This window comes from Choristoneura fumiferana, chromosome 18 (assembly GCF_025370935.1).
Source record: "Choristoneura fumiferana chromosome 18, NRCan_CFum_1, whole genome shotgun sequence".
In the NCBI taxonomy this organism is placed as follows: domain Eukaryota; kingdom Metazoa; phylum Arthropoda; class Insecta; order Lepidoptera; family Tortricidae; genus Choristoneura; species Choristoneura fumiferana.
This window is the reverse complement of record NC_133489.1, coordinates 9,218,566-9,240,380: the sequence shown is the minus strand read 5'-3', so window position 1 is coordinate 9,240,380 and position 21,815 is coordinate 9,218,566. Positions and strand designations below refer to the sequence as shown.

The window sequence follows — 21,815 nt, the reverse complement described above, 5'->3', positions numbered from 1 at the left end:
CCATTTACGAGGAAAATTCCCGTCTATCCCACTAGTCCCATTGAGTTGTCCCATCATGGGACTACTGGGATGATTACGTCCCAGTTGTCCCATGGGACAAGTGGCACTAATATTTTTATCATATTGTTGTCCCAAAAGTCCCATTACCGTCATCTCGGCATCGCAAGTTTTCTACAGACACGTGACCTTTCGGTGAACTTGTCTAGCAAATGTAGTCTAAGCGTCAAAACAGCCCAAGCAGCACAGAATGCAATATAATTACTCACTTTTGGTCTTATTATGAACTATGCGCTTATATAAAGTGTTATAAGGCCTCACTCGTGATCATACAGCTGCATATTGCCTTCCAGTTCCGTTGATAATGGCTTAGCCTGAATAAGAGCCGAAATATGCTAGACTAGCACCGCCACTATTCAGCTATAAGAGTTAATTTGGTATATTTTTGAAGACGGTATTCAGCTTGTAGTAGTTTTTAATGCTATTGGCTGAATAAGGGCAATTTACGAAACAAAAATAATCAAATGCTATAAAAGATGATACATGTGAACTTTAATTAAGCTGCCTTATTAAAAGAGTAGGTGTGAACTATTATAAAATCAATCGATTTATAATGGATGAAGTGTGGTGCGTTTTACTGCATAGAACTTATTATGCTTCCTCTAAATTGCCCTTAAACTGCTATTGTTACAACCTGTATTGCAGCTGTTAAAAAGTTCACCAAAACGTTGCAAAACTTTTTAAGGGAATCTTTGTGTATCATATTACCGTCTACTGCTTAACAGTAGTTCACGATAAAGATACCTTTACGGTTGTGGCTACATAAATAAACTCAAGTGTACCATTGTAGAGAAAAGAACTTTAAAATAAGGGCGAGCCGCAAAAAGCCGTTAAATTGTTCACATTAATGTTAAAGGTTGAAATCGTAATCCACTAAAGATATACAAAACAGCCTACGTCTGTATTAAGTTCACATGTTTCACTCTATCCTGTTTTCCGAAAGTTAACGGGACTCTGGTGAACTATATACAGCCTATAGAAGCAATTCGGAATTAAAATAGTTCACATCGCGGTCTAAGATTTAACCACCAATTTTTGTGTATAACCTCTAAGTGTATATCAATATCTTCATATTTACTGATGTTGTGAACATTCAATATAAGATTATTGCATCGATTTATACTTCTTAAAATCATAGCAATAATGGTTTATCTACAAATGACGGAAAAAACAAACAAAATTAATTAGTAAAATGTTCACCATGTTACACTATCACATATTTTTGATTAAAAACCTTATTATTCTCGGGGCGCGTGAAAATTTTCTTAGATAACATACATATGTATTGTATACATATACAATAACAGTAAACTCGCATTCCCAGTAATATTTTACGAATGAATACCGAAAACACTGTGTACTTATCAATTATGAAAATCCGCCATTATCCGCCATTATCAAACTGTTACGCAATGTTAATGTGTGAAAATATTCTGCATGAGGCACATAGCATTTAAAAGTTTCATTTACGACCATTGATGTTACGCATTTATACAGAAAAGTCAGAACCCGCTGAGGTTTAAGATACCAATTCGAGTGCACATGTCAGGTTTAGTCTGAATAAAGGGTAACATCGCTCTTCTACTCAGTCGATATTCAGCCCTTCTAACTACTGTGACCCTTAATAACGCAATTAAAACGCTACTATAACGCTATTAAACGGCAATGTGGCCTTAAAGCTGAATAATTTGTGCCCAAATAAGAGTTATAGTTGCTGAATAGCCGGCTATTCAGCAACTATACATCAATGCTATTCAGCTTTAAATGTAAATGAAATCCATTATCCGGCTGTTATGCGACCAACTTGTGCTACTTGGGAGAGTATTAGCTGAGCTTATAAAACCATTTGTATTAGGTATACCTACTAAAACTGTTGGTTTTCATTATACAAATAACAACTACAACCCGGGACTTATCACGCTTAACGAAACGAGTAATAATTACCTCGAAGTTTCGGCCATATTGCAGTGGTCGCGGTCACGGCCAGACTGTACCTAAAGTATCCCGTTTGCTTAGCAGCGTGAGTCTTTCGAACTACCCGCACATAATTACGATTAGTCGCACCTTTAAAATTAAAATGAAACATTTCGAAATATTCACATTTCTAAAATGAACTTTAAATAAAACACAATATGGTCGAATTTTGAAATGAGAAAGTTTCGAATTATTTCAGTTTAATTTTAATGGTGCGTAGTATCAGTATCCGTATCTCGAACTTATCACACTTATGGGCTGTTTCACCATCCATTGATTACTGTTAACTGACGGTTAAATGTGATACCGTCTCCGTCTATTCGAACAAAACAAATACAGACGGCATCACGTTTAACTGTCACGTCACATTAAACTAATCAATGGATGGTGAAACAGCCCCTTGATCTCAATCACCCCGAAACACATATCTGACAACGTCCGAGTCCGACGGTCTTTCCTAACATTCATGCCGAAGTAATTATGAGTGAAAGTCATGAAAGTTTCAAACATTATACAAATAACATTCAATTTATTTTAGGTACAAGTACATTCGTGAAATTTATTTGACTATTCATTCCTTCACACCGTCGTTTGTAACCTGCGTCAATGTGCCACTTTACCTACGTGTGTGCAGTTTATAAGAATTCTGTTCTCATATTGCAATAGCTACCTACGTCCAGTAGCGTCCCACAAGACAGTCTAGACAAAGCAATGTCTTTTACAAGAAAAGTAAAAAAGTTTTCAATACAACTCGAGATTCCGCATAATCCAGGTTTCCACTGAACAGGTAGTTTTGTTTTATTCTTCAAAACTCATTTCGGCAGTCAACGATTGACTTTTGAGTAAATTCGATTTAACTTTTATTTCCATTTTTCTTTTCGCGAATAACATAACTCTTTTTGAAAATGACAAATTGAACCGCATAATTCGAATACGATTTTACGAAAAAGTAAAAAATGGAAAAGTATTTTTTAAATCCAGGCTATAATTGGTAAAAGACTGGGAATTTTCGTGTTCACGGTAGTTAAAAAGTCGTAAATTAACAGTGGTCGACCGTAGACAGCGCGCTTGGTAGCTTTTCGGTGAATAATAGTCTCAGAACAGTCCCAACGCCACACTTCTTAAGCATTTCCAAGTTATTCATGGATGGTAACTACGTTCCCTTCGTTACTCAAGTTGTATTAAATTTATTCCTTAACGAGATTCAGATAGTTCGAGACCGTGTTAAATGAACTTAATAGCCTTATTCCTTTAACATTAGAGCCTAGATATATTTAGTATAAATGTATTGGCCTATATTTAATGTATTACCTTTTTAATATAAATACGGACAAACGAGCATACGGTTCACCTGATGTTAAGTGATTACCATCGCCTATAGACATCCGCAGCACCATCACAACTGCAGATGCGTTGCCGGCGTTGTAAGAAACGGTTCACTTGCTTTTGGAAAGTAACATAATATGGTAGTGAGTTGGAAAAACCTCGGCTGCCAAACAGTTCCATATAGACTCGGTCGCCGAACTATTACATAGCCTACAACATAATATCATTTTATACTTACACAAGTAGGTAAATTAACTATTTTCTGAATTGGTCCTGACTTACCAATTAAGTAATATACAATGGTGACTATTCTCTAAGATTCGACAAAGGTTTAGTTTAAACCAGCTACCAATGAATATCCTACGTATTTATAATAATTATCCACGGAAAAACTATTTGTATTATTCGTATGCGTTATTAGGGCGGGCTATATATGTAGGTATATAATAATATATACTGTAGCTGTATGTAAACTTCCTCATGCGAATGAACTAATATGATATGACAAATGGAAAGAAAAAACACGAATGATTGGCAGATCTGTCCATTAAATTGTCTTTGTAAATACGAATGAGCGCGTCTAGACTATATTAATGTATAAAACAAACCGAAAACGTTCGATTTGATTTATGTGTTTGTCGGCATATTACAAGAGAGTTTTTTTTTTATGAGCTATGCTAATGAAAAAATAGCTAATAACATAGTATTTACAAATATCAGGCAGGAGTGTACGCTAAAAACGTTCAGGTACCGTCAGCCAAATATGAGGTCTACCATCCTAAAGTTGATAATCTTTTGCATGTCATACATCCATATTAATATTATAAATGCGAAACTGTGTGTGTTTGTTGTTCGCGTCGAAACGGAGCGACGGATCGACGTGTTTTTTTTTTGGCAAAGAGATAGTTTATGGGCCCTTGAGTGACATATGCTACTTTTTATCCCGGAAAAATGCACAGTTCCTAAGGGAACAGCGCGCGATAACCGAATTCCACGCGGGCGAAGCCGCGGCCAAAAGCTAGGAAAACAATAATGCCAATAGACGTGTCTGTCAACTTGAAAGTTCGACTTTAGCCACATATTAATATGATAGGAACTTGTTTGAAAATTGATAGACCACTTATTTGCCTGATGGTACCTGTTGTAAGACCAGGAAGAGTTGGCCTATTATTTTATGCTTATTCTTCGGCCTGATACACTTTTTCATTTTATTTACAATCAGCCAGGTATTGTGTTTGGTCTTTTGGTGTAGGTATATCATTTCTCGAGTTTAAGAGTAGCATTTTTTCGACGTTTGTTTTCTAAAATAGTACTCAATGCCAAAAGAGTTATAATTTCGATTATATGGCCTGTTTGTTTCTGCCTTTTGAGTAAATTTCCGTGGCATTCCTTGTTGGAGGCACTTAAAGGGTCATAAATTAGTGGTAGCTGCCCACAAACGGCGAGGTGGATGGTTCCCCACGTGAGTAATGGCTTCCTAGGGACCCGCAGGCCGAAATGCTAAAAATTTCACAAACATCCAAAATGTTACTCGTAAATACATTCTACATATTTTCTGTTAATATTCACGCTTAGCTCCATAGGATGCCATTTGCTGAAGTACGATAGGAATCTAGATTGAATTTTAATTTTGATCTGGAGAACACTATGAACTTATAAATAAGATTGCGTTATTAGTACTTTTCATAATTTAAGTAGGTAAGTACTTGTTTTTGGTAAATTGCTCTAGCCATGGCTGCCCAACCACAGAGCCGCAGGCCACATAGTGGCCCGCAACCAAATTTTAAATAGCCCTCGTGAAGTCGTGAGTAAAAACACACAACACACCGGTTAAATATTTTTTAACTACTAAAGTTACAGAAATAAAATATTTAAGTAGCACAATTAGCAATGAGTTAGGTATTATATGTCATTACAAACTTAGTGGGATTACAGGTGGATCTAAAAAAAAATCGTGTTTGGAATGTGTGCCCGTTAAAATTTTTTGTGAACTTAATTTGGTCCATCTGTCAAAGAGATTGCAGCCTTGCTCTAGCTAAATTGATCGATTAGGAAATCTAAAAACTTCCTATTTAGTGTTGTATTACCAGATTATACAAGTGAAGGTTATATAACATCGAACAAAGAGTCTCATCCGATTAAAGATCGAGCAAAACAAAGCGGTTATTATGTATATATAACAGTAAGTGATAACTAATTGGGTCAGACGTGGGTCAAGTTGGTCACTCATCAGCACTGATAACCTTCCGCACGCTTTGCGCAGCGTGTCACATTTGATTGCTGACGCGTGACGGGAAGATATGTCTGCCGGGCCCAATCTCGACGTAACCGCTTTATTTGGGGATTGATTCAAAATTAACCGAAATAGTTCTATTTCGAAGATGGAAGAAACCCGAGATGATTTCGACGTAGGTACAACTGAGTTTTTTAAACAACGTTTTTTAAGTGTTTTTAACATTTCATCTGATGATACGGGATTTTCTACATCGCTATAGATTTTCGCCCTTATTTTTTTCATAAATGATATAAAGAAAATATTTTCTCGCTTCCCGCTTGTTCGTATGATCGATGACAAACACATTCTTATCTGGCAAGGGCGTCGGTAGCGGCCTTGAAGGGCTAAGCAAATTTTGGAGCACTTATACTAAGTTAGCTTTTTCTTTTGTTAACCCATTAACGTCTTTTGCTATGTTACTATGCAAACAGAGAAAACATAAAAATCACTGCCTCCATATATTGGTTGAATATAACAAAATGACGATGGTACTCAAATTAGTTTGAATGAACATTTAGTAGACAAGCGCACTACTTTATCAAACTGCATTTTGAGGTAGGTACACATACGGCATGATTGCAGAGAAACTGAAATATTCGAGTTGTTTTTCATGGAACTTTGTTTGAAAGTGAAAGATAGTTTGGAAGTACTACTAAATACAGAGACTATCACTATCGGTTGCGAAAATGTTCATGTAAATTGGTAAATAACTAACCACCCTAGTAGCATTTAGGTATAAGAACGTATTTTATAGAAATTTATAATGTAATCGTAGCGTACACGAGCAATTTTGGATTAAAGATGAAACTAAATCTAAGGCAGCGAAACGTCTGCAAAAACGTAGCCCCTTACAGAGCTTAGGCCCGGAAAAACATTAGTTTTCCACTAAGACTGGAAAGTACCATTACGTATAAACAGTACGCGCACTATTCCGAGCAAAGATTTATCTTGTGGAGTCTAAACCATTGCACACTTGACTTTCTATTTCCGCAAGATTGCACAGCGTATTCTCTTCTCTGCGAGTATGCCCGATAAACGATGGAAGTTGCTAAAGTTTATCTAGGACTAACTAGCATACTGAGTCGGTGGGCTGAATAACCTGGTTTCTCAGGATTCAAGATAGAATTTAAAGACGCAATTACAGACAGGACCAGTGATCGGATAATCGGATGCATATTTACCTAAAGTTTAGGTGTTGGTTAATATGGAATGCACTTTGCTATCGAAAAAATCCTGCGATTCTGGGAACGCAGCATTCAGTGTTTCGACTATAGGAACTTATGCATATATATCTAATGTTAAAAATACAATACGAAATATAGTTTCTCATAAAATAAATTATTTTATATTAATATTCCATTGGTGGCAAAAATATGGTTACGTTTGGACCATTAGCCGCAACACGACAGTATATGCATCCGATTAGTTACCTATATACGCAATATCGAGATCCAGGTATTTTTTCTTCAAATAAATTATATTAAGAAGCCGCTTCCATACTTTTATAGCTAAAATCAAACTTTAGATAAATCACTCCGGTTCTCTAACCACTTGGCCATCCGGACGTCTATACTAAATAATAACTTCAATAGATACGTTTTTATTATATTATATTAGATGAGCACTCGCGACTCATGGTTGCCGAGGTATGCTGAGGATTCGTGACGCGAAGATATAACTCGCGTTCCGGCCGTTTGTATGAAGACGGTGTACTGCTCCTTCTTTGTACTGTGACTCCGTCAAGTTCTGCGTTTTATTATTCTTAATATACTAAAATTAGATACGACCCGTGCATAAAACGTTGTATATTTGCAATCTATTTGCATTTAATTAACATTCATATCACGTTCAGTTGCAAGAGACTCGCATTTAGCTCATGATAAGCTGTAAACACTAAATTGATGATGTTCAACATCGTAGAATATCATCGTAATTCACTAATTAAAAAGTAGAATCTACAACATTAGAACATTACGTTTGGAAAATTGTGTTATAGCTCAGACATAAAATTCTCTTTGTAAGTATTCAATGTTAGTATAATAAGGAGTTATGTCGAGGAATAAAAATGTATATAGTAATACAATTTTTTCATGCCATTGCGACAAAGTTAGTTTGAAAGGACTATGACGTAACTAAAAGTTGCTATTTTATTCACCCCAGTGCACCCTTAGGTACTTAATGTTTTTGCATGCTATACCTTTTAAACGCAAAGGAGTTGAGATAACTACAAGGATAAGAGCTAAAAAAAACTGGCCAAGAGCGTGTTGGACACGCCCAAAATAGGGTTCCGTAGCCATTACGAAAAAATTAAGTGGTAATATTTTTCTAAGGCTCGTATTCTATATGGAATCTTCCAAGTTTAGGTATATTTTATACCTTAGGCTGCTATTCACTCATAAACTACTAATAATTCTCAAGCAAACTTAGCCGTTATAGTTTTCCTTTAAAGTTTGATATACTTACTACCATCCTGATTTTTTTCAAATTTTTCCACCCACCGGTTTAGATTTTAGAAGGAGGGACGCCCTATTTTAATGAAAATTTGCTCTATAAAGTTGAATATTTCGCAAACAAATCACTGAATCGAAAAGCCTTAGCAAACCCCTGATGGCTTTAAAAGACCTATCCAACGATACCCCACACTATAGTGTTGGATGAGAAAAAAAAATCACCCCCACTACGTCTACAGGAGGTACCCTAAAAAAAATTTTTTTTTATTGTAACATTTTGTCGGCATACTTTACTTATATATCCGTGCAAAATTACAGCTTTCTATCATTGATAGTCCCTGATTAAAGCCGCGGACGGACAGACAGACAGACAGACAGACATGGCGAAACTATAAGGGTTCCGTTTTTGCCATTTTAGCTCCGGAACCCTAAAATGATAATTTTACTTATATTTCTTAGAAAATCATGATGGAAACTCAAAATTGACAAAAAGTGAGTGACGATGATATTCCTTGCAGGTGTCGATATGAAAGCCATGCTTCCAGGCTAGCTATTACAACAAAAAGAAAGCAAGTAGTTATTACTGGAACGCAGGTGGTTCGAGAGTGGTGAATTTAGATTGGTGCATCACGATTTCCCCGTTTTCGCTGAGTCCTCGCGGTAAGGCGTCAGACTCAAAAGTTTCGTCTTGCGGAAGTCACATAAATGTTAATGAAAGCCAGACGTCTCTTAATAAGATTACTGTTGCCTTTAGAACTCAATTCCCGGCGAACGTCGTAATTTTTTATGCAAATTATAATAAGAATTGAGGCCCGCAAATCTGAAATCTCCAGAGGTTTATGGTAACATGATTTTCAGTTATTTTTTGTTTTTGCTAGTATCATACCTAAAACAGATACAGCGTAAGCTAACTATCAACTCAATAGCGAGCTCCTTTTGTTACACGCCAGACAATTCCTACAAAGAAATCCACATATGTAAGAGGAAAAATGTTTATCTTGCGCCCATAATTGGAGTCAAACGTTGCAAAATAAAATATATTTTCAGACGCAAAACGTAATTGGACTTAAAAAGGTACCTCAATCCAAAGAAAATAGTTATTCTTAAAAGGGTTGCAATTCATTTCCCACATTTCAGGTTAAGTTTCAGGAAAGGTTGATTGGCCATCACGGGTGCTTGTAAATTAAATACAGATATCAAACGAGTACGTTCATCAATTTCGTAAAGTCTTATCTTAAAGTGTTATTACATCTCCATATAAGCCGAGAGTTGCCAGTCGACTTCCATATAGGTCCAATCAGTCAGAACTCCCGGCATATGTTATGAATTTTAGAGCAGGCAGGTTCTGCAATATTCCGCGTGTGTTCAGCTACTATATAGTCTATATACTACAGTGTCTATAGTTGAATAGACTTGCTATCACAGTGACGCCTACGGGAGTCAAAAGTTAACGATGTGAGTTATTAGTTCATTAAAATACAAATTATCTAAATTGAAAGGGTTCCGTACCCGAAGGATGACAAACGGAACCCTATTGCTGTCACTCACAACCAGACAGTTTTTTTATATCTATTTATTACACATAAAACCAAACGTGTTAATAATATAAGTATCAAAATAAGTAAATAAGTAATAACAATTCATTTAAAGAAATTGTTTCAAATGTATGTAGCTGCAGGTTTTTTTTAAGTTTTTTTACAGCTTTTTTTTAATTTTGCATTTAAGAACTTTTCTATGAACTTGAAATTTGGTGATAATGTTTAATGTTTACATTTTAGTAACAAATATCAAAATATTGATAAATCCGATTTTTTGATAAATGATAAATCGGACAGCTTTTCATAGATGTACGGAACCCTCGGTGCGCGAGTATGACTGTGCTTGCATTGGCCCGGTTTTTGTAATATTATTAAGGTTGTCAGTAATATCATATAATCGATATTAAATAATTAATGGGTTCGGGTGTTACTTTACGATCCTTATCAATCTGCCTTTTACCTTGTTTCTCTTTTCTTTTTTCCTGTTCCTCTTTTCTGCCTGCAAAACGATGTAAGGTAAAGTTTTAAGATGATTATGGATTTATTTTTACCATCCTAAATATCTAAAATGTATCATATTGAATACAGTATCAATAAATGGCACTTAAATAAAAAGTATCAAGAAAAATATGCTTACTAAACGAAATCATCGTTATCGTGTTGAAATTTGGTATGGAGATAGTTTTAGACCCGGAGAAGGATATAGCATAATTTTTATTCCGGAAAATTGTATAGAACTCTTCGCAGAACTAGTCGCTAGCATTGAGACATAACTTCGCGATGAATTTGATATTGGACGTAACAGAAAATGGCGTGAAGTAGAACGGCACGGGTCGGCACGCTGTGCCGGACGCCGGGCGTCGGGGCCGGCCGTCTGCCGTGCGCCGCAAATTGAGAGGCAAGCGGCTCAGCGCAAATTGAAAGCGCTCCGAAATTGCAGCAGACCTTTGTGTTTGTAGCCATCCTGAACGCCGAGAATCAATCATGGTAATGGTTTATCCTAGTCTGGTTGGATTAGTGGAGACATAATGTTCATGACCACGACTTCTCCGTTGCTAGCCGAGTCCCAGTTGATTCTCGAGCCGAAAAAAATCAATTAACTAAGTACAAATAAATTAAGCTGATTGGCAAAAATCAGACTTCGCATTTAGCTTTGCAATTGCACACGAATATGGTTGCGATTTTTACACGTTTTAGAATCACATCTCTAACTAGAATATTGTACGTACATTTCTTGCAAATCAAGTCTCAAAACAATATAAATTTTATACAGATTTACCATGTTCGTATACGGGCTGGTATTATTTTAAATTCTTAGTAAGATCAATGACCGCCTTACTGATTGACACGTTCTTCGAACTAAAAAAAAGTCGACTAGGAATATTTTAAAAGCTTTGATACTATCAGTTGTAAATCATTTAGGTATACTTATCTCAATTTGTAAACATCACAGACAAATAAATAGAAATGTATGTGGTTGCACATACCTACCTATTAAAATTTTATTAATATTTTTCATTAGCTGTACAATGAATTGAAAGCATACTCGTACCTAACTTAGATTCAATTACGCAACTTCCTGTTAACAATAACAGGTCCCTTCCCATCTTGCTTGGAAATAGGGGTAGTCTACCCTGTCGTGAGAAAGCCCAGTTGTTCAAGGTATAGTAAAGCCGGCTCCAACGAGAATCAGGAATTCTCCAGTCCTATCACCAGCCAGTTCAAGCTGTTGAAATGCAAAAGATTTTCAATCTACGATTCGATTTGTAGACGATAGCTGACACTTCGCAAAACGACTTCGTAGTTGAATTGAAATTGACATGTAAACTCCTTTTAGGAAACTAAACAATGTTTGAAATTTTACTAAAACTGGTTTTTTTCTTTTGCGTACTTGTTTTAGAAATCCTCTTGATAATTAACAACTTCAAATTAATATATTAACATGCGCATTGCCCAGCACGTCATAACCTTCCATTGTGTTGCATACTATTGTTGCGAATGAAGCTTAGTAGGTTTATCTGTACAATTGTTATTCATATACCGAGCCTCGTAGGCCCATAACGTGACCTACACAAAGCATTTACAGATTGCGAGCACAGTTGCGGTGTGCCACTGGCAGCGCACAAAGCTTTAGGCCAATGTTTACGTCGGCGAGGCCCACCAATTAGCGTAATAGGCATTTGACCAACCACTAGCCGTCGAACCTCTTGCATGTTTTGAACTACTTCAATCATTATTTTCCTCTTTTTTGCTTTTGTTACAGCATTTTTTTGTTCTGTCCTCTCCGTTCTGTGCTCTATTTGCATCGTTATCAATTTTCGCATATTGCGTTAGACACCTTAGGTTTTAAAAGGTTTTATCACATCTTAAAAATGTATTTTCTTTTGAGACAACGATTACTAAAATTATTCACGTCCAGAGTTTAAGCTCAAGTCGCAGATTCAAACAAGATAAGAGCTTGTAATTACCACGATAGAAAAGGACGGCCTTCTAACGACTTTAAAAGCATGGAGCGGGCGGCCATTGCTTCTGCAAAGTTCTTTTCATCCCGCATGTAAATACTCCAAAAGAACTCGAAAAATATTAAGCGGTATCTCGTTACGCTTCGTTTTTTGTTTATTCTGTGAGTTTGTCGACCTTATTTTCACTCAGCGTACAGTGAAGTTTTTTTGCTGTTCTGTCGGGCGGGTGGACTTTCATATTGCAATGGACGTTCTACGGCGTAGAATATATATATACTGATTCTAATCCTTATACGATTTATGTGTCGCTAGTGATTGATGTTTGAATTTTTGCTACGTTTAATTTTGTAGCCACACTGTCATATGTCACTGCCTATCACACTCACTCCAAGGTTTAATTTTGGCTGCGTCCAGTTTTGTTTTTTCTACATCATTATCGCCCTACAAATAATAACATCTCTATTATTTGCAGACTTGATTAAATACAGAGTACTTCGGTAATTAAACTTGTTTTCATAATCGTTAATGTTAAGTGGTTCGTATTTTTCAAACTAAGTGTAAAAGTAACCACATTAAAGTTATATGTAATAATTAAGTTACCACATAATTGCATGCGGGGCATCCGCAACTCCCTTTGTTTAAGAAATAATGAGTTTCAGTGAGGCAGCTCGCGTCCGAACAAACTAGAAGGCGGCAACGGAGGCATACGAATGAAACCGAGAAAAAGACGAGAATTATGCCACCGCTTTGTCAGCAAATTGAGGATGGAGTGAAATTATAATTAACGTAGTCTCATCAAAATTTTAATAAGAAAAAAGGGTCCAAGAGCAAGCCCTAGAAATATTTTTTAAAAGAACCTTCTGTATTATATTATGTACCTAACAAAACGCATTACGCTCCCACCGAATAACTTACTCACTAAACAGAATTATGAGGAAAAGTGAAAAGTGCTTTCTACGTGCAATATTTGTTTTTAAGTTTAACCTTTGCACTTGATACCAAAACAAGTAATTTATCCATGCGATGCCTTACTTGAATCTTAAATCTGAACGGTGACAAGCAAAACGCGTTTTTCTTAGGATAAACTTCACACTGGACGCTGTCGCTAAGCACGTGGGGACGTGAAACCCCTTCGCCGCGAGTCGCTTTCAATGCCACGTGACGCTAATTAGGTGTGAAGTGTTGAACTAATTACCTACCTGCAAGAACAAAGATAACATGACGGTACCGTTACTAAGAGGGTTTACGCCTTAGAGTGCACCTGGTTTATGCAAGAGCTGCGTAATTACGCTACTCTTAGCTTTGGTGGAGATGAGAGAAAGAACCAAGCATAGCTTGCCGATCTTGTGTTAAATATAAGGAGATTAGTTTTTTTTTTTAAAGCAAAACTATCTCCCAGTGACCTTCTGCGTGCCAGCCAACAAAGTGAAAATATAAATATAACTACTTGATCTAGTCATTAATAGATAGAAAGCATATTTGCAATAACTGTCAAATAACACGTCATTATACTGTTGTATTTATAATATATATATATATATATATATATATATATATGTATGTAATGTATGTTTATATTGTTGTCTTGTATTGTTTGCACTGTTAGCAATTAAATATTTTCTTTCTTTCTTTCTTTAAATAATTAATTTATAACTTTTTTAATCGTAAAAAGTATCGTGAAAGACTCGTAAGATTATATTTTTTTAGTTTTTTTTTTGCGAGCATTTTTGACGTCCCACCCAGCTTCCATCATCTTAATATCTGGATATTCTGTATGATATAGCCGAATGAGTACCTACGCAGAACTCTCAACTTATAATTTGGTAATAAGGTGTGCATAGCTTTGCTCCCTGAGCCTAAATTACTGAGGATGGAATACAAAAACGGTGGCCAGTTTGCCGGACGGAACTTTATAATCAATCCAACCCTGTTCCCGTTTCGTTCTGTATGCGTTGAACGTGTTGTTTGGAAACAGGGTTTTTTTTTACAATTTTCCTTGCTAATTGCATTTCAGAACTCGCGTTTCCGTAGCTTTGTAGTTTAATCATAGTAGTTTTAAAAACTAAATGGTAAACCTTACTGACAGCTCCATCATCAAAATCAGAACGTAATTGATTTTGAGTTAATCGATCTCCAAAAGTCTTATTACAATTTTCATTCGTATAAGTAGTCGACTGTACCTACCTAGAAAAAGACAAGAAAATTAGATTTTCGAATGATCCTTTACTTTATTCACGTGGCATACGACACAAATGAAATAACTGACTGGTTCATATTCTATTTCACGCATAAAAGTAGAACATTTTAAAACAAGTATCGCAGGAAAGTATAACGGCGAAAATTTTAAAACCGTGCCCAACCATTTAATTTAATATTTTACAATTTTGCTTTATTTCCTCGCATTATTGGAGAAAAGCACTATACATGCCTCAGCGGAAATGGTAATTCGTCAAACTCTACTCATCCACGAATTGCTTTTTCCTGGCTTAGGCAGTAATGTACTATTATGGTTAGTTTTTTTTAGGGTTCCGTACCTCATAAGGAAAAAACGGAACCCTTATAGGATCACTTTTTGTCCGTCTAGATCTGTCTGTCGGTCTGTCTGTCAAGACCCTTTTTCTCGGGAACGCGTGGAGGTAAAATCCGTGGTGGCCTAGTGGTTTGACCTATCGCCTCTCAAGCAGAGGGTCGTGGGTTCAAACCCCGGCTCGCACCTCTGAGTTTTTCGAAATTCATGTGCGGAATCACATTTGAAATTTACCACGAGCTTTGCGGTGAAGGAAAACATCGTGAGGAAACCTGCACAAATCTGCGAAGCAATTCAATGGCGTGTGTGAAGTTCCCAATCCGCACTGGGCCCGCGTGGGAACTATGGCCCAAGCCCTCTTGTTCTGAGAGGAGGCCTGTGCCCAGCAGTGGGACGTAAATAGGCTGGGATGATGAAGGGAATCAAAACCTACTAGGGTACTTCCCGTGAACTCAGAATCTTGAAATTTGGTATGAAGGTAGCTATTATAACACAACCAACTTGAAAAGTCTGATAATCTTGATTTTTTTATGTCTGTCTGTAAATATCAATGACCAATATAATCTGACCCCACACTGCGTAAATTTTGCTTTAGAGTAGGGCTCTGCATACACTGGATGTATTAAAAAACTCGGAAAAAGCGAGAACTATCTTCAAGACACGATTCCCGTTTACTTACATACCTATAAATGTGTACGGAACCCTCGGTGCGCGAGTCCGACTCGCACTTGCCTGTTTTTTTATTCACGCTAACCTAACTAGCCAGTGGCGCGATCACTTTTAATACTTTTATGACAAACAACACTTGAAATGAATGGAAAATTCTCAATTTAGGACTATACATAGGTAACCTAGTAAAATATAATATTCTTTGTTTACAAAATATGAATACTAAATTTTATTTTTGAACCAGTATTGATTAGTAACTGAATAAAAATGTTGTAAAATAATTTTAATGTAATGTTGGTCATACTGTATTTACTCAAGATAGAGGCTAGGAATCCTAAATTTAAAAAGTTAACTGTGAAAGGAAGGTCATTGAACTGTATTATTATGAATTTCAAAGCTATTTAAAAGCATCCATAGTGTGCTTTTATGAGCCATAGTCATAGACTATTCCCCGGACTTATTGTGCCCTTGATTTGTATTCCTGTTCGTGGACGTTTAATTGTCAAATAAATGTACAGGAGTAGAAAAAAAACAAACAGGTCAAGCAAAGCTTGTAAAAACTCTTAAGTATTTGCTTAAGTAGTGGTTTTAATTGGTCGACGGTAGTTTATTTTTCGATTGTAAAATCAATGCACAAGTAAAACTCATCTTAAGTTATTATTAGTTATAATATAATATTTATGTATGTAAACTTATTATTGGTACAATAGTACATTGTCCGTTAAGGGCCGTAATCCCCTTACTGCTCGTGATACATACAACGATTTTCATCACATAGCGAGGAAAAAAAAGTGCAACAAATAAAATTAAGTATTTTGTACCTAAACACTTCACAGCTCGGCAAGAGAAAGACGCTAAGAAAGCAACTGAATAAAAAAATGTTTAACAAAAAATTTAACCGACTACCGTGCTGAAGCACCGACTTCACACTATAGTAGAAAAATATTTTCAAGGTTTTTGAAGTCGGTTCCATTTTTTGTTAATTTTTTTATACTTTTTAGTGATTTTTAGCCAAAGTGCATCTCACAAAGATTTCATTAACGTCAAACACGGCATAGTTATATTAAAATACCATAAACGGGATTTATCACGTTATTACGCCGTTCATGGTATTTTGACTATGAGTGAGAATCACGAAAGTTTAAAACGTTATATAGTTATATTATTTTATAACAGAGTACCGGTACCTTACCTACGATACTTTCTGAAAGTAAATACTTAACTTGGTGGTAAGAATGCCAAAATCGCTATAGGTGTGCTTTCAAAATTCGAGAGGGTTGCCCTCGAATTTTCTAGAATTCCATCATCAGATCCTGACTTGGTGTCAATGGGACCACCTCGGAAGTATGTCCAACTAAAAATGAATTTTGAAATTCGGTCCACAATTGGCGGAGTTATCGCGTAACAAACATACAAAAAAAAAACATACAACCGAATTGAGAACCTCCTTCTTTTTTGAAGTCGGTTGAAATAAGAAAAAATACAACCGAATTGATGACCTCCCTTTTTTGAAGTCGGTTCAAAATAATGGCATTAATAACTACATTGCCGCCACAGTCAGTTGATATCAACTCTGCAAATCACATGTTAACTTTGCACTGGAGCAGGGTCAAAGGTCACAACACAACTTCAACAAATAACTTTCACTTGGCACCACGCACTGTCTTATTTTTTTGCCATGGACCACCTGTCGCAGCTTCAGAGGAGCCTAGAGGATATGAAGGAGCTGTTTTCATCCCGCATGAGTGCATTTGAGAGTGCCTCGAAAACATCTCAGACAGAGGACTTGGGTATAGTGGAGGAGTACCATGCGTTCAAGGTATTCATATGGAATGCAGTGGAAAGTCTACAAGCTCAAATGGGACTAGTGCATAAGACCTTGGAGCAGATGGAAATGAGATCCCGATCCGCAGTTCTTCTCCTGCATGGTGTTCCGGAGGCAGACACTGAGGATGCCACTGCCACTGTAATTAGGATTTGTCGGGACAAGCTTGGCGTTCAGGACATTTCTGATGGGTCGCTGTACTCATGCTACCGCCTAGGCAGGACCCGACAGGGAAAGAAGCAGAGGCCTTTTCTGGTTAGATTTGCTTGCCAGAGATTTCGGAATGCTGTGTGGGCAAGCAAAAAGCACCTCAAGGGGTCTGGCTACACGCTGTCAGAATTTCTAACGAGCGCTCGACATGCGGTGTTCGTTGAGGCGCGTCGTATTTTCGGCGTGGAGAGGAGCTGGACAAGCGACGGGCGAATCATGGTGCTGGGGCAGGATAAGACGCGATACCGGATCACCTCTCTGGACGAGCTTCGCGCTATCCCCCAGACGCGGTTAAGGGTAAATCGACGTCTGGGGAGGCGGGCCTGGGTGCGGGCGCGGCTTCGAATGTGGATGCGATGCCCTTGGTGACTGCCGGGAGTGCCGGTACGGCTGCGACCCGACGGGAGCCAGGCGCAGCTGCTGCGCCTGCGCTGCGATCGCGAGTACAAAGGCAGAAGAGCCCATCTAGGATGCGAAAATAGTTGTGTTTGAGGTGTTGGCCACTATATTTATAAACTTTCTGGGCACATTTTACATAATTGTTAGTGTTTTTGTTTCATGGGTGAGTAATCGCTGTTCCGTGCGCACGCTAATTGGTACTGCTTTATTTTTTATCTATTTTTTGCGGTACTTGCAAAAGTCGTGTTTAGGACGGGAAACTGGTGACTCGCAGGGACGTCGGCTGTCAGTGTCAAAGTGTTTTCAGTCGATGTCAAACTTGACGTTTCGCTTGCGTTTCGTTCTGCGCGGGGAGGGCGTTTGTTCATGCACCAGGATATACATTTTCTGTGTATTTCTATTAACGTTTTCTATCTGCTCTGCAATTTATTATTTGTTTTTGTTATTTTGTTATTTGTGTTTATATAATACCCACGTTGGTTCATTTGTTAATTTCTTGTATATGGTTATTGTAATTTTTTCTATTTAGTTAATGATGTTACTTACTTTATTTTTGAAACTGGCTGCTGGCGAGTGTTGGAAGGAGCACGCGCCTGGTTTTTCGTGCAATAAGTTACACATTCGTTTTTATTTATTATTATTATTTTATTCTATTTAAGTATACATATATTTATATATATATATTTTATTATTACCTTGCTGTCATGTCTGACGTTTTTAACGCTAGTCATGATAGTGAATTTTTCTCAGTGTCTTCCTCTGGCATGTACGAGTCCCTGAGTGATTTATCGGATGCGCCGGATCTCGGTGATCGATTGCACAGCACTTTCTCATCTTCAAAAAAACTTTTAATGTGGCACATATTAATGCGCAGAGTATTCCCGCACATTTTTCCGATTTACTCACTACTTTTTCTGGCAAAAATATTGACGCTTTTCTTATTTCTGAGACATGGCTGAAACCCTCTCTAAATTCTTCCATATATCCATTACCTGGGTACCGCTTGATACGTAATGACAGAACGGGATCTCAAAATGGCGGGTCTGACATTGTGCGTGGTGGCGGTGTTGCCATTTATTTGCGCAGTGATATTGCTTGTCAAGTGGCCTCACAGTCACCTTCCCTTTCCTTGTACTCCAAGTCACCAGAATACTTGTTTCTGAATGTTTCCCTTCATCACACTAAGGTTCTTCTCGGTGTGTACTATAGTCCTTCATCGAATATAAATTATTTTGAATCACTCGAGAGAACTTTAGTTGATCTATGTCCTCAGTTTGACCATATTATTCTTATGGGTGACTTCAACACGTGCTTGTTAAAGAATGACCACCGTTCCCAAGCTATTCGATCCCTTGTAAGTTCTTTTAATCTGGATATTTTGCCACTAAGTCCCACACATTTTCCCCATAATGGACCCCCTTCACTTCTAGATTTAATAATCACTTCATCTCCTAACTTGGTTGCCTTTCACGGCCAATTTAATGCTGCAGCATTCTCCAACCATGACCTTATATACGCTTCTTTTAAAATCCGTCCTCCGAAACGGAAGCATAGAATTGTGTTGCGGAGAAGCCTCCGTGATATAGACCTGCAAGCGTTTCACAGTGACCTGAGCGGTGTCGACTGGCATGCCATTGAGGCTCTTCCTAACGTAGATCTTAAGTTAGAAGCCTTTAATGCCGCATTGCTTGCTATCGTTGATATGCATGCTCCTCTTAAGCCTATGCGCGTCAAGCACAACCCAGCGCCGTGGCTTACGACGGAGATCAGGGCCATGATGGCGAAAAGGAATGGAGCTCGCATTAAGCTACGTTGTGATCCTTCGGAGGAAAATCGTCGAAGATATGTGTCCTTGCGTAATCGCTGCAATAAGGTGTGTAGGGATGCAAAGCGGAGGTACATTTATCAGTCTATTGATGACTGTCCCCTTCTGCATTATGGAAATTTCTAAAAAGTCTAGGGGTGGGCAAATCTCAACTCAATTCTTCTACCTTGACTGACCTCAATGGCCTCAACAAACATTTTAGCACTTCACCAGTCCAAATTAATCCTTTATCTAAGCAACACACCCTATCTTTTCTTGCCAGTATTAAACACCCTGATGTCCCTCTTTTGATCTCGGGAGCATTGCTCCGCGCGATGTTCTTAATATTCTTAAACTGATTCGGACGAAGGCTGTTGGTGAAGACGACTTGAGCTTAGACATGCTTGTGCTCGGGGCCGAAATTATTGCTCCTATTCTATCCCATATTATTAACTTTTCTTTTTCCTCGGGCTGTTTCCCTTCGTTGTGGAAACACGCACACGTCATTCCTCTTCCTAAAACGTCCAATTCTATCTCCTTCTCTGAACATCGGCCGATTTCAATTCTCCCAGTTTTATCTAAAGTAGTTGAACATTTTGTAAATCGACGTCTCTCCTCGCATCTCAATACACACAATCTCCTAAATCCTTTCCAATCAGGTTTCCGTCCTGGGCATAGCACTGTCTCAGCCCTCGTCAAGGTTACTGATGATATTCGCCTTAATATTGAGAACAAAAAGCTAACAGTCCTGGTGCTACTTGATTTCAGTAGTGCATTTAATACCGTTGACTTTGATATACTTCTTGGTATCCTTAACTCTTTAAACATATCTTCAAATGCGTTATCCTGGTTCCGTTCTTACCTCTGTGGGAGACAACAGCGAGTCAAGGTTGAAGACGTTTTTTCAAGCTGGTGCGATCTTACTGCTGGTGTCCCTCAAGGGGTGTACTCTCTCCGCTCCTTTTCTCTATTTTTATTAATGGCATTACCTCTTCTTTGCACTCTTCTTACCACCTGTATGCGGACGATTTACAAATCTATGATGCCGCTAGTCTTGACGATTTTCCTCTGCTAATTGATCGCATTAATACAGACCTTAATGCAATTCGTGACTGGGCTGAGAGGTTCGGCCTCAAAGTAAATGCAAAGAAAACCCAGGCAATCATTATTGGCAGTCCATTCTTTATCTCTCGGATTTCTGACTTGGTAGTTCCAAACTTGTATTTTGATGGTACAATTATTCCTTTCTCATCTACCGTCAGAAATCTGGGGATCATAATGGACCAAACGCTTTCTTGGTCGGCCCAAGTGACTGATGTCAGTCGTAAACTTTTTGCCTCGCTTCACTCGCTCAGGCGCTTGCAAAATTTTCTACCTCTCCAAACGAAAATTACTCTGGCTCAGTCTCTTTTGCTCCCCTTGCTTGACTATGGTGATATTGGTTATCTGGATCTTAGTGAGGGGCTGCTCGACAAGCTCGATCGCCTTCAGAATGTATGTATTCGATACATTTTTGGACTCCGCAAGTACGACCACGTGTCAAATTTCAGGGTACAGCTGAAGTGGTTGCCTATAAGGGATCGTAGGAACATCCACGTTCTGTCATTACTTTTCAACACTCTTTTTAATCCTTCTGCTCCCGTATACCTTTCCGAGCGTTTCAGCTACTTGGCTGCTGGCAGTCAGTATCGGTTACGATCGAGTACCAATCTCCTTTTAGCCTGTCCTTCTACCTCATCCAAAACATACTCTAAATCCTTTACAGTGCAATCTGCCAGGCTGTGGAATCGGCTACCGACCTCCATCCGGCAATCCCCCACCGTGGGATCTTTTAGGGAAGGCTTGAGAAGAATGTGGCTTGCACCTTCTCCTTAAATATTTGAGAACATTCCTTTGTTAATATGCTTATATATTATATGTATTATGGTCATATATATAGTAGTTTATTTATTTATATTGTAGTTTATGTATTATATTGTTTAAAGCACTGTATAGTAGCTTCCATTATTTTAACTCTAAAACTCACCCTTTGTCGGACCCTAACGTATTGCTCCTCTCCTCTCATCCACTCAAAGGTTGACTGGTAGAGATCCCTTAAAGGGATAAGTCCGCCTTTGTACAAGTATCTTAAAGTTTGTCAGTAATGTTTTGTTAATTTTCTTTTGTACAATAAAGAGTTTACATACATACATACATAATGGCTACCCGACAATACAGGGGTGGCTAATACGAAATTCGAAAATGGAAGTTCGTACCGTCCCTCTCACTCTCGTATTAAATAATGTTAGCGTCAGCGATA

The 21,815-nt window shown here is 37.8% G+C and overlaps 1 protein-coding gene across 8 annotated transcripts in view; it reads left to right on the top strand.

Annotated features, from left to right (window-relative positions):
• Nucleotides 1-21,815, top strand: part of LpR1 (Lipophorin receptor 1) — a 239,890-nt gene that overhangs the window by 114,268 nt on the left and 103,807 nt on the right. The window lies entirely within an intron of this gene.